General features: G+C 45.8%; 1 protein-coding gene across 2 annotated transcripts in view; it reads right to left on the reverse strand.

The window, feature by feature from the left end:
- Window positions 1-4,561: 4,561 nt before the first annotated feature.
- Window positions 4,562-13,991, reverse strand: part of FOXO3 (forkhead box O3) — a 113,877-nt gene continuing 104,447 nt past the window's right edge. The window contains exon 4 of one of the 2 annotated variants that reach the window (XM_036249260.1): window positions 4,562-5,472. The gene's annotated coding sequence lies outside the window, so the exon portion shown is untranslated. Of the gene's footprint in view, window positions 5,473-12,105; window positions 12,546-13,991 lie in introns of those variants that run through there. The other variant, XM_036249261.1, reaches the window with a different exon arrangement.

The raw sequence follows: 13,991 nt of genomic DNA on the forward strand, positions 1-13,991 counted from the left end.
GACTTTTTACCTGGCTTGGGAGCACTCTACTGAGAATCTTGTGATAGCCAGTGTTGGATTTCCATCTTTAACCTTTTGGGAGACAGAATCAAAACTGGGAAACAGTCTCAAAAAAAAAAAAAACATGTTCTCCCAGCTGGCTTTCATGTTAGAAGATGGTGAGGTTGGACTTTACAGGTACTTAAAACAATGGTAAGATCAACGTATCAAAGCAGACTCTCTGCCAACGTAGACTTGACCCAAATGGCAAACTTTAAAATCACTATTACCTACTTGATCTGAAATAAGAGTCCATCATGTGGCTAGAAGGTTTCTAAAAGCTGAGTGATTTTTATAACGTATCTATTAAAATTAAACTCACAACCCAGGCCTACTAGGAATAGTTTTACAATTGGGTGGAGTTCCCCCTTACTGGACTGAGAGGCCCTACATGTACAAACATAGGAAATCTTTATGCCGTTCCCACCAGAAGCTCGAAGTATTGTCTGCCTTTTGGTACGCAGGAGGCACTGCCCCGTGACCGGTGCTCCGACTCCCGTGAGGGCTCTCACACGGCCAAAACCCTGACAGGTCGAAACCGATAGTGAAAGCAGAGAATCTAAAACCCACTTCCCTACTTAAAAGCTCCTCCAGAGTAGCATGACTCAGTGCACACCCTCGGTGGCCACTGGCCACCACGAACAACGCCATACATGTGCTCTTACTAAATTGTCTGGTTGTCTGTGGAGGTCAAAAGTGGGCCAGAGAACGAGGCTGCTGGATTCGCTGAGTTCGGATGTCACAACAGAGGCCCCAGCTGCGTGCTCTCCCGGCCTGAGAAGTCATCCACAGGAAGCCCTGGAGATGAGAACTCAGCGATTTCACTTCTGGGGCTCCAGAAAGGGGGGGAACAAAAGACTTCTTGGAGTAAGATAGAGTGTCATTGATGCTTTATTTACATGCGTCACCATCTCTTTTACAAACTAGATTACGGTTTTAAATGGAATACACAAGGCAATATCTACAAACACCAAGGAAAATTAAGGACTGCATCTCTATTTCATTTGGAAAGGGGAAGATTCCCAAATCAAACTGGCTTTGCTTCTTGAAAAGAAAGATGGTAGAGTTAATTCATGGCAACATATGGCTAGACAAAATCCTCGGTAGGAACGCAATGATAGTGTTCGCTTCTAAAGGAAGGATGAGGCGCTTTGAACCAAAGTACTGACTGCTTGACTCTCGGGTGCTTGAGTGTGGCCGTGCACCGTGTTTAATTCTAGTCATGTGGGGTATGAGCAAGAAAGTGGAACAGATAAGACAGTTTTACAGGTACTGTATACAGATTTTCCTCCCATTCATGCAACTTTTTTTCTTTTTTTTTTTAAAGTTCAACATGTGAAGCCAAAACATACATTTTAAAAAAATATTAGCTAGTTTTTCTGGTCCTCCTTCACACCTGTTTCCATTTCCCGTGTACATGATGTGCTAGAACAAGTACACGAGAGAAGACTGATTGCCTGGCAATGAGATACTTTTAGAGGAATAAGTGACCAGACACACACATTTTTAAAAGCAGCCGCACAAATATTTCTGGAGTGTGGCAGAGGCCTCGTCACCTATCATTCATCAAAGAAAAATACATACAAATAAAATTAGACAAGAGGAAAATACTTCATTCACTCCAACTGCATACAATGTTACCCATGAACGATTTAGATAAAATATACTCTTTTCAAATTACTTGGGCATCTGCTTTCAGATCTTGTTCGACGGACACTGATTTCACCAGGATTTCACCTTCCCCTCCGTGTGCCCTGCTGCCCCTGTTTCCATGAGAGGCTGGCTTTTTCGTACCTCTTTGCCAGTGATTGCATTTCTATGAAAAAAATGTGCTTTGCTTAATTAAAAAAAAAACAACAACAAAACCCAACATATGCCTACTCATAGCATGTTCCCCAAATACAGCAGGAAAAAGGAACTCAGGAGTGCGGCTGCCAGGGCTTTGTCTCTGCACGCAGAAAGGGCAGCCTTTTATCTCCGCTCGCCGGCCGTCAGTGCTCGCAATGGAACCGGCTGTTTGACCGCTTTTCTCTCAACAGTCCTTGTTCTTTAAGCGGGGGGATCACTGGGTAGCAGTGAAGTCGGTGCCTACCATTTTTAACAGGTTTGGAAGCCCCCTGAAATGACACCCTGAGACTGGGCACGTCTGTCCCGAGCAGCGAGCCGAGAGGTCCTCTTCTCAGGGAAGGGAAGCAACACCCACGTAACACCAAGCACACTGCCTGTACCACCTGTGTGCAGTGCCCCACTAACAGGAAAGGTGTTTTAGCAGTCGCTGCAGAAGACGCACTGAGGGAAACTGAGCTCAGACTCGTTCACAGTTTATGGGGTATCCGGAACTGGCAGTCAGTCCCACACCAGGACAGCGAGACCTTGCAATAAAGCTCTTTGCTAACTTTGGTAAAAGGTATCGGTTCTGGCGTCCTGAAGGAACGACACAGCTGCAGAATACATGTCATGCTTTCAATATCAGTTACTCTTGTTATTTCCCATCGAAAAGGGGAAGGCCTCCCAGAGCAGCTTACTTAGAGGCGAGGGTGGCCTCGGAGCGTTCCGTTCTCATTAGGATGCAAACGTGACAGCAGACGGGGGTGGGAGGCTACAGAGCATCCGCTGAGATGCTCTGATCAGAAAATGTCCTGTGAGAGACCCATGACACTCAGAACTCCACATGGTGGCCAACAGTTGGTCCTGAAAGCAGGTTTCAATGTAAGAGACACAGGGCTTAGGCTGAACCTCTGTCCAGTCTGACCACATTAGAACCCAGCTGTTCTCAGGGTGTCTGGCCTCTGGATGGGTGGCCAGCCGGCCATGGTCAAGGATGACAGTGGGGCTGCTGGGATCCTGGACAGGCTGAATTATTCCATCCCTACCCCTTCCTAGGACTGACTCTGCCCTGACCTTAGCTCTCCACAACTCTCCACATGTAGATGCTGTTATTAAAAAGAAACATTCAAAGCACCCTCTTCTCTCAAACCTCCTTTGTCCCTCCCTCAGTTGTTTTAGATTAAATTATAATCTCATTCTAGGACACACTGTAAGACATTCTGCCTGAAATCTAGCAAACATTGGGGGAGAAAAGAGAATAAACGAGATGTCACATGTCTGAAGGGAATGCAACATTTAAAGTCATTTGAGGGTTGTCGTTCTTACTCCCCAAGTAGCTCCCAGGGTCCATAAAGCTGCAAAGGCAAATAACTATCTTGTTAGTCTGAGCTCAGGAGGGGTTCTCAGGGCCCTCACGTTGGAAGCACTTCGGATTTTCCCTTGTGTTCAGTACCCTCCCGCAGCTGCGGCCGCTGTCTGGAGCTCCCACTCCAGGCAGGGCGGGGGCGGCGCCGCTGCGGGGCTCAGAGCGGCAGCTCTCACTGCAGCTGGACAGTTCTTGTGTCCAGCGGACTACCAAAGAACCAAGGAAGTAGCTAGCATTATATAAAGGAATATAGTAAGCAGAAGTCTGTCTCACTGACAAGCAGACCACGTGAATAGAATACATATTTTAAAAAATTATACATACTTTTAAAATGAAGATTATAAACTTGTAGCAGTTTAGAAAAGGCGATACGCTACAGGTCTACTATAACCACAATTGCACAACAATTTACAGATTCAGTAAAAGGCAGGGTGAAATCAACAGGGCCATCGCTCAACATGACAACCCAAGCGAGGCAGAAGAGACGTGTGACAATACCAAATGGAACTTTCATTATGCTAGGAGATGTTATCACCACCAATATTATCCCCAGAGGAATTATAAAGCAAAGGTGCACAGGGGGGACCTGGCGGCCAGTGGTGAGTGCGGGGGGTCAGGCGGCACGTCTGTTGGTGGAAGGGAGTCAGTGCCCACTGCACGGTGCAAGCGTCAGCGAGAACTCATGCAGGGAGGTCTGTGCTGAAATACTAGCCTGTATTCCTAATGTCCATGCAGAATGTTCCATTTTTGTACTGTACATGATAAAATATATCTATACATTTATATGCCTAATGCATTTTTATGCAAAGAAAAGAGTCTTCATATACCACTTTGGAGAAGTATGCATATGCTGTGCTCATCAGAGCTTTGTTACACCTGCACCGTACGTACCAAAGGTGTTCCCAACTAGTCTGTCTATCACAGAAGGTAAGTAGCATAATCACACGTTCCAGGTTAAACAGAAAGCACCTATACAGCACCGTAACTTTGGAAAACAAAGCCAAATAAAATCCATTAAAGCAGGAAAGTGGAAAAAAAAGTCAAAACTGCCCTATCTTGTACTTCCATTGTGTCACTTGTACGATTACAGTCTAAGGTTTTATGTAAGAAATCAGTTTGTATGCTATTGCCTCTCACTCATACACGTCTAGTAGATCAGATTATACACAGCAAGGCTGAAAGTTATCAAGAGTGTGTAGTTAGGAAAACAGTGAAGTCAGAACTCCCTCTGCATTACTCGGGTTTGTACTTTTCACACATTTCTCACTGTAGGCTTAATGTTCCCCTGCAAGTTCCTTTATTCTGCAAAGCAAAACAGGACTACTTGGTTTTTCTTGTTTCCTTAAAACTAAATCTTGTAGTGGCATTTGGCAATTAGTGGACAGCTGAGCTGACTTGTTTCTTGAAAAGATCCAAATTTCTAACCAACAGAGCATCACTGTTCACTGCATTAGCTGAAGATACTGACAGGGGTCCATAAACCCTACTGATTCAGCACCTGCAGACCAGGTGCTGGGGTTTGGTCCCCCCACCACCCTGACACAGAACTGAAAACACTGGGTTGGTGCCCGTGTGCCGTTCGTTCAGCCTCTGCAGGGTTCAATCCTGGACTGGTGCACACAGCACACCTTGTGCCATTGTTCAGCTTTTAGAAAAGGATAGTTTTCTACCAAACAAAAGAAGAAAGAAAATCCCCCTCTGGTTTATGTAATTTGTTAGTTTATGGAGTTCCACGGGCTCAAATGCTTGTGATGCCCAAAGCCAAAATGGTAATTGGTACATTTTCCTTCTGTTTCAAATTTGCCTAGGGAAGAACGGTTAACACTTTAACAGAAAATGACCGCAAGTTAATGCATGTGAAAAACTCGGAAAGTCAACGGAAAACAAACAAAACACTTAAAACATTCCATAAACCATCTCCATATTGAAACACCACAGGATCGCCAACGGGGGCTCACGGCGTGCTCCGACCGAGGGTGGGTGGTGCTGGCAGGGTGCTGTCCTTTGCTGGCAGGTGGCGCGTCACCCCATACAGGGAAGATTTGCATACTTTATATATAGAGTTCTGTTCCAAGGGTAAGCGCTTCACCCGGGTAAGGGGCCATTAACAGTCTCTGCTGGGTTAGGAAAATGGCGTGGGATTCACAAAGGTGTTAAGCTGTAAACGGTATCACTGTCCACTTGCTGAGAGCAGATTTGGCAAAGGGTTTTCTCTGTAGGTCTTGTGTCAGTTTGAGGGTCTATAGGAGGAGAAAAGAAAACCAGAGATGATTAACGATGTTCAAATGGCAAGAGTGGGCAGGCACCTCATGGTCACACTTCATCAGCCTCCTGTCTCCGCGTGCACGAGTCAAGGGCACACTCTTAGTACAGCTATTTTGGCTACACTGGCTTCAAAGGTCTCAAAGCCTAAGGACAAAGCATGGATGACTTACCTTATTTCTCTGCTGATTACAAAATGCTCTCAAGTTGAAAAAGCTCAAAGGAAATGGGGCCATTCACTTGGGAGGTTTACAAAGAGGAGCAAACTGGTGGGTCCTTTCAAGTTAGGGATGTCCAGGGTGCAGGTGGTATGTTGCTCTAGACTTTTGGACCAGGGATTTCCCGGGACATGGGACTCTTCTGCTGAAACCAGGAAAGGTGGCCACCCTGAGCAGACCAGCTATGCTTCTCTGGTTCTCCCCCACTGGCTATGTGGACTAATCGACTTTGCTTACTGCCCTTCCTTCCATGAATACCCCATAACCAGAGGAGATGAAATGGTCTTTTTCCACAAAGGCTGAATAAGTCTACACTGCTGGGTGGGGGTCATCTTGACTTCCCCCACTAAAAAAGGAGTAAATACTCTCTGGATGGGCTGTCTTAAATTTGCTTTTTATATTAAAAATCTGCAGAGAAAAAAATTACATCACACACGCATATGGCAAACAACCACCTCTCATAAAACATCCCTTTAACATTGTACAATATGATCTTGCCTCCAGAAGTATTCAGTGGTAGAGCACAGAGATCCTCTCCCAGCATCTATTTACAGTCTTATCAGACTTCATGCGACTACTGAGCCTGGAAAAGTTAGAGGAGTTTTATTTATTTTTTTGTTAATCCTCACTTGGGTATACTTTTACGTTGATTTTTAGAGAGAGTGAGAGGGAGGGAGGAAGTGAGGGAGACAAATCAATGCAAGAGAGACACATTGATCTGTTGCTTCCCGCATAGCCCCGCACAGCCCCAATCGGGCCGGGGATCAAACCTGCAACCCAGGTATGTGCCCTTGACCAGGAATCAAACCTGTGACCCTTTGGTCTGCAGGTTGACACTCTAACTGCTGAGTCAAACCAGCCAGGGCAAGGATATTTTGTAAAAAGTCCAGTTGACCCTTGAACGTTGTGGGACTTAGGGGCATTAAACTCCTGGCATAGTAAAAAATCTGGCTATGACCTCTGACTCCCCCCAAACTTAACTACTAATAGCCAATAACAAATAGTTGATTAACACATAATCTGTAAGTTATATGTATTATATGCTGTATTCTTACAGTAAAGACAGCCAGAGGAAAAAAAATGTTAAGAAAATCATAAGAAAGATAAAATATGTACATGTACTTTATGCATTCATGAACATGCCTTTTAAATTTATTTTTCTATTTCTAGACTGCATGGTTCATCTACAGGTTTTTCCAAACTGTAGCAAATTTCCATTATATTTACTGAAAAAAAAAAAAAAATCCACGTACAACTGGATCTGTGCGGCTTAAACCCATGTTGTTCAAGGGTCGACTGTATACACATTGAGATGTAGCCAAAGGAACTGACAGGTCAGGGCTCAAGACCCAAGACCTTTTGTTAATGGAGACAGGGCCGGCTGTCATGGTAGGAAAATATGGCTCCAGGCCAAGAAATGGAGAGAAAAGTGGTAGCGAAGCAACATGAACTAGTGATGTGCTCACTGGACAAGGTGAACAAGCAATGAAGAATGCATCACGGGGCACTCCCACACGCCCGGACATCTGCTGCCCCTCTTCAGAGGAGAGAGCATCGTGAGCTCATATGGAATTTTCACAAGTGTACTTGTGACTTCAGCTCTTCTGTGACTGTACTGGCTGGCAGTCTTACCTCTCACTACCAATGTGCGGGAAGGGCACGGCTTAGCATTTGTAATGTTACACGCCCATGGTTGTAGTTACCCTGGTTAGAGCTCCAACTATAAGAACTGAGGTGGTATTACTGGCAGCAGAGACAAAAGCAGGAAAAGAAGCCCCTTCTTCGCCTGTCCCCAGTATTTAGTTTCCCGGGCCGATGGCTTTTTTGGAGCTATTCTTTGCTTTGTAAGGAAGGGTAAGAGACGATTTATCCTGGACTATGAAATAATGGCCTGTTGATTTCAGAGGGAGAAAGGCTAGAACTAGACACCAGATCTCAGTGTCTGTGAGGAACTGAGGCTTCGAGAGCCAGTGCTATTCCAGCGTCTCTACCTGGGACCCCTGAGGCATGAACAAACAGGGGTGCAGACAGGGTTCTTTAGAAGGGGACTTGGTTTTTTCCTTTACAATAACACGTAATAAACCACAACCTAACATCACTATGCAATTAGTCATCAGGGGACTCTGGTCCCCAAACTCTCGATCCTCACTTACTGAAAGTGCCAGGGGAGAAGCTATAAAGTATTACCTAATTCAGACCCCATCCCCCGGTTCCCTTTGGTGTTAATTATTCAGCCATGGAACTGGGATGGTGACACATTTCTTCCACAAGCACATAGGCCAAGCACACAGCCTGCTCTGCTGCTGGGGCTGGCTCAGCACAGGAAGGAGGCGGGGGCACTAGATCCCCAGTATGGCATCATTCTAGGCAGGACCGGCATCAGCCCTGACACCAGGGCAGGAGGCCCACACGGGCAGTCTACAGCAACAACGAATGACAATCCCCAGGCCAAATGCCCCTTCACTCACCAAAAGGCCCAGAATCTGCAGGAAGCATCATTAAAAAAGGAGATGTGCTGATCATCACTTTCCCTTTCTGCAGAATGGGCTTGGGGACGCCTTGGCGGTAGGGGCTGGGACATCCCCAGTCTCACAGGCACGCCTCCCACCTGGCTCACAAACTGCCTGTGTCAGGAGGTTAAGCCAGAGAGGCCCAGGCCCAGGCATAGAGGCAGACTGTCAAACAAACTTTATACAAAACCTCCCACTCCATGCCCTGGCCAGTTGGCTCAGCTGCTAGAGCATTGGCCCATGGACCAAAGAGTCTCGGGTTCGATTCCAGTCAAGGGCATGTGCTTTGGTCCCTGGTCCTGGTCAGGGTTGTGTGGGAGGCAACTAATCTATGTCTCTCTCTCTCTCTCTCCCACCAATGTTTCTCTCTCTCCCTTCCTCCCTCCCTCCCACTCTGAAAATAAATGGAAAAATATCCTCAGGTGAGGATTAGAAAACAAAACAAAAAAACTCCCACTCCACAGAACAGAGAGGTTACTTTTTTTTTCTCCGGGATGGAAGGCAAACAGATTGTAAAATAATGTGAAAACATAAAGGAACCAGATAAATACAGACAGAAATACAATCATCCTTCCAAGACAAAAACCAGAATCACCATTCATTTGGAAGACCTTACGGTTTATAACCGCTCTCTGGTGGGTCAACATCTGCACATGTTATCTGACTAAATCAAGGACAGAGAATAGAAGGATCACATTTAGGAGTGAGACCCGCTACTGAGCTGGGAATCTGCTGACACCGAGGTTGGGTACAAGTCTCATGGATCTCAATGAAGCTCCCACCATTCTTACATTGTTTAAAGAATGTTTTACTTAACTGTGAGGTTTATGTGTACATGCTAAAGCTCTGCTAAATTTAAAAACACATCGGATTAAGCAAAACTTGGAAGGAAAAGGAAGCATACAGCTGATGCGAATTACAGCTATCACTTTACAGTTACTAGGCAACAGGCCAACTAACAATAAATACGAAAATGTCGTCCCAGCAGTGACTTTCATTAATTGGGAGAAGATCCCCTTTGTCCCCCTCCTTGCCCAATAAATATGTTTGAAAGCAGGCTGTTGATGCAAGAAAAATGAAATAAGGAGACCGAAAGATGAGGTTCTAAAATTATCTGTGGATGCTGTCATCTAGTCTCTGGTGAGAGTAAGTCCCTCTATAATCTTGGCATCTGCAGGGAAGACAAGTTTCTGCCTAATTAGCACCACCAGATCACATGATAGTCTAAGAAAGGGCAACGCCTCCAAAAAAAACTCTAAACAAAACACACCAACCCCAATCGACTTTAATCTGAGAATAAAAACATAAATGTTCCTATTGCTGTCTCCCCACAACATAACTCCAAGGTGACACTGGACTTTTTAGTAGTGTTTTTTGTTCTTGGCAGAGAAGGAGGAACAGAACCCCAATACCAGTGTCATGGAAGTAAAAAGAGACAGTAGGATGAAACTCATATCCACAAACCCAGGAAGGTTATCAACTGCTTTCCTAGCTAAAACGAAAAGATGTTTGAACAGAAGTCTGCCTGAACACCAAAAGCAAAGTGCATTGCCACCTTCCTTACTCTTTCAACGTATGGATCATTTAAGCCAAACTTGCAACCCCTGGGGCAAGCAGGGGACTACAAATATGAACATTTAGGATAGAAAAGGAAATGAGCTATGTTCATACAATCTGGCAGGGATTGAGAACAGGGCTGTTTAGACTGTCTCTGCCCCTGAGTACAGAGTGAAGAAATGCCTGCCAGCCACCATCTCTGCTTTGCCCCAGAGGGATCTAAGGGACACCCAACTCATCACAGCCATCTGCCAGTATCCACAAGGATTTTATAGCTGGTGTCACCCCAGGAAAAACAGCATGTTGCCGGGGGTGGTGGTGGTGGTGTGTGTGTGTTGGGTTAGGCAGCCACGTCTATTTTTGGAACACCAAAATGGAAGCGGTTCCCTTGGAGGTCACCTTCACAGGGAAAACTTGAAGCAGCTCAAGAAGACACGCACATGGACACAACACTGGCTTGGTTTGGTAATTTTTCAGTATCTCCAGGTTGAAATGGGTGATGAAGAGGATGTAGGGAAGTGATGCAAACCAGCCTGGTGGTCTCTGACAGCAAGGGCCTGGGATGCTGGCCATCAGAGCCGTCCTCGTCCCGTGACTGCTGGGGGAGGGGCAGTGGGAGGTACGGGTCTAGAGAAATACATTTGGGCAGATGCTGTCAACTTGCCAGTTCAGACTGAAGAGTGGAAGAGGGAAACAACAGGTATGGAAGTTCTGGCCAGGCTGGAGGCCGATCTGTATTCCATCGAGGGGCCTCCCTCAAAGGACACTCAGGTTTCCAGGAGAAAGAGTCCATAGGCTCTGGTGCTTTCTGATGGGCAAGGAAATGCTTATGAAGAAGGTGAAGATGTTACAGGGAAGCTTAAAATACACTTCTGGTGACAAAGGTGACTCTTAGGAAGATCCTGGAAAGCCACTCAGCTATATGCACAACTGAAAATAAAAATAAAAAAGCTTGGTTCGTGTGAAAGAAAAGCCTTTGTGTAGGTAGGTACTCTCTGCGATCTCCCAGGAGCTTCTGGGCTGTTCAAGGTGTCATGTGAAGCTTGTCTGTGAAGGCTGGTGACAGGCCTCTGGAGAGTCTCTGCCTTCAGGACTCGTCCAAACCTAGTGGACTGCCCTTCCTGCAGCCTTGTGCCGTGCTGACGGCACCGGGGAACACCAGACAGGGGCAACCGTCCTCGCACTTCACAGCTGGGGGACAAAGAGTAGGGGTGACCTGCAAAGAGGTAGTGACGTCCCTGTTGCTTGAACTGCAGGGATTACTGATGGTTAAAGTAAGTTTAATTTAAGAAGGTCCTACCTGTCTTTATAGGGGGGCAGGGATTACATCAACCGATATTTTCTGTGTATCCAGACTTGAATATGATGACTGTCATAGCACAAATGTATGTATTAATCTACTGTCAATAACAAAGTTGCAGAGGTTTCATATTTTTTTAAGATTCTAAGATTTTCAAACCACACAGAATAGCATGTAAAGTTTATTATGTTCTTGTAAAGAACCATTTTAAGGCAAATGCCTTCAAGGGGCATTTGGAACCTCTCTGGACTCATGGTTATTTAACCTTTATTACAATGTCCAAAAACCTTCCCTGGCAGATGCCTGTGGGGTCAGGCTCCACAGTCCTCATGCAGGCTTTGGGAACAGACCCTCCTCATCCATAGGTCAAGGTGCAGTCACACTGTGCCTGGTTGGCTCTCCTCCGCTGTGTGAATCACACACACACATCCAGCCCCACCACTCCTAGGTGTCCTCTGCAAAATGCCTAAGCCCTTCACCTGGCACCTGAACTCACAGTGCCCAGAATGGTTACTTGTTCACAGACATTAAGCTCCTGAAATGCTGAATTCCCTGAAAACAGAGCAAAAGCTTCAATCAAACCAAACAGTGATGAAGCACCAATTATTATGAGAGCACGTCTGAGATGTGGTATTTGCCCTCAAGAAGGATATATTCTAGTTGGGGAACAAAATTTTCTTGATGTCCCCAGTAGCCTGCAGAGCTGAAATACAGACTAGCATACATGTTGGCTGAATACAGGGATGACCCATCCTTCTGGAATAGCTGTCTCGTCTGTCAATTCAAATACCACCCTTACTGTGCTTAGCTTCTAGAAGCATTTTGGACCTACTCACATTTGCTAAGATTTAGTCTTACTTGAATCCAGGAAAAAACCTACTGCTTATGGAGGAGGGTGGTTCCCATCAAATTTCTAAAACTCATGAAACCGCCTAAGGATCAACATGAAGCACAATTTTAACATTCAACTGATTTAATTTTTAAAAATCAATAAAGAATTTTTAGTATTTATTCAAAAATTTACCTTTTCACATCTTTTCTGTATATCCCACCATACACATCCTTTATCAGCCCCCATATTAAGAGTCTTGCTATTCTAACTCTCAAACTGCTGTCATGGCTGAAGTGATTCATCATCCACAAACCAAAGGGCACTCCAGCCCAGGACATGCTCACAGCCGCACACCAGGACCTGAGCATCATGCTTGTGTTCGCTGCTGGGCCCGAGCTGTGCGGGCCTGTGCTGCACTCACTGGCTGCAGGGCGGAGGGTGACTGAGGGGACAGTCACCCCTCCGGGTTGGGGTGCCCTGGAACCCTGGGGCTTCAAGGTGCAAGTGTAGATGTGATGAGCCAGCCCAGCTAAGCATCTTGCTACCAAGTACAGAAGAGAAGGGACTCTCGAGTCTTCTTTTCCTGCTTTAGATATCCAGTTGTGAAGACAATCTAATGTTTTCCAAGGTGATTCTGAAGTTGAAAACACAAAATCAGCTATAGTGACCAGGACATGCAGGTGACAACAGATGGTGGCCAGACAGCAATGACACAACAGTAGTAATGGCGAAGGAAACCAAGAAGGAACTGAAAGAGCAACTCAAGGGTGGATCAAGATCGACAGACAAGGGACCATCCTGACGTCAGCAGTCTGGTCAGGGGTCTGGCCAGCTGTGTAGATTCCAGGAGTGAGGTAAATCTGCATTGTGTGTGGCATGCGTGACCCTCACCTCCCTGTCAGCCTGACCAGCACCATGGTAGTAATTGCCTGGAGCTCCCTTCCATGGGCTCCCCGACTCCAGCCAGCAGGGTGACCTGGACTGACTGGGGCTGGGCAGGGAATGCACAGGCCTAGGCACTCAGGTGGCAGGCAAAAGGAACACCCTCTAACAGGTCTATCAGTCAACACACGTTTTCTGATTACTTACAGATATGTTGGGCTGCACTGTTTTCCGGTCATTTAAGACACAAATGACCAATGAAGTCCCAATTAATTACAGTGACATGGATACAAATGGAGGCCCAGTGGATTCCACCTCAGAACCTCTGGCCTTCTCTTCTTGGTCATTAATTTCCCCCAAGAAGTCAAATCAAACACTCCACAAAGACATGACTACTTTTGCTTTTTTGTTGTTGTTAATCCTCACTGGAGGATATTTTTCCATTGTTTTTTTTTTTTTTTTTCCCAGAGAGAGAAATCGATGTGAAAGAGACATATCAATTGGTTGTCTCCTGTACAACCTGACCAGGGATGGGGATAAATCTGCAACCCAGGCACATACCCTAAACCAGGAATATAACCCAAGACCCCTTCGTCCGAGGGACAATGCTCTAACTCCTAAGCTGGGGGGGGGGGGGGAGGGCAGGAGGGGGCACTTTCAATCAGGCTAGGATTGGCAATTCAACTTTTATCCTTCAGGAGCACTGGAATTACCTCTGAGGCCCTTCATGACTAAGTAATCCTCATCCTTTAATATATGAATGTTATAGATTTCAGCAAAAAAAGAGGTTGCTAAAAAAACGGGATTATCTAGAATTACAGAGGAAGGTCCACATCTGTTAGTGGGAAGAGAAAGAAACGAAACACAACACCTGCAACCCAGAGCCCAGGAGCTCGTGGTGTGTTTCAGCACAGGCTTGTCTTGCTTCTCTGATCCCTGAATCAAATCCTTTTTCTTCAAGAAACCATAGGACCAGTGTTCTTTCTCTTTTTTAAAAAAATGTATTTTTATTGATTTTTTAGAGAGAGGAAGTGAGAGAGAGAGAGAGAGAAATATCGATGTGAGAGAGACATCAATTGGCTGCCTCCTGCACATCTCCTACTGGGGACTGGGCCCATAACCTGGGCATGTGCCCTGATAGGGAATCAAATCGGGACGTCTCAGTCCATGGGAGGATGCTCAATCCACTGAGCCACAC

This window comes from Molossus molossus, unplaced genomic scaffold (genome assembly GCF_014108415.1).
Source record: "Molossus molossus isolate mMolMol1 unplaced genomic scaffold, mMolMol1.p scaffold_m16_p_8, whole genome shotgun sequence".
NCBI classification, from domain to species: Eukaryota; Metazoa; Chordata; class Mammalia; order Chiroptera; family Molossidae; genus Molossus; species Molossus molossus.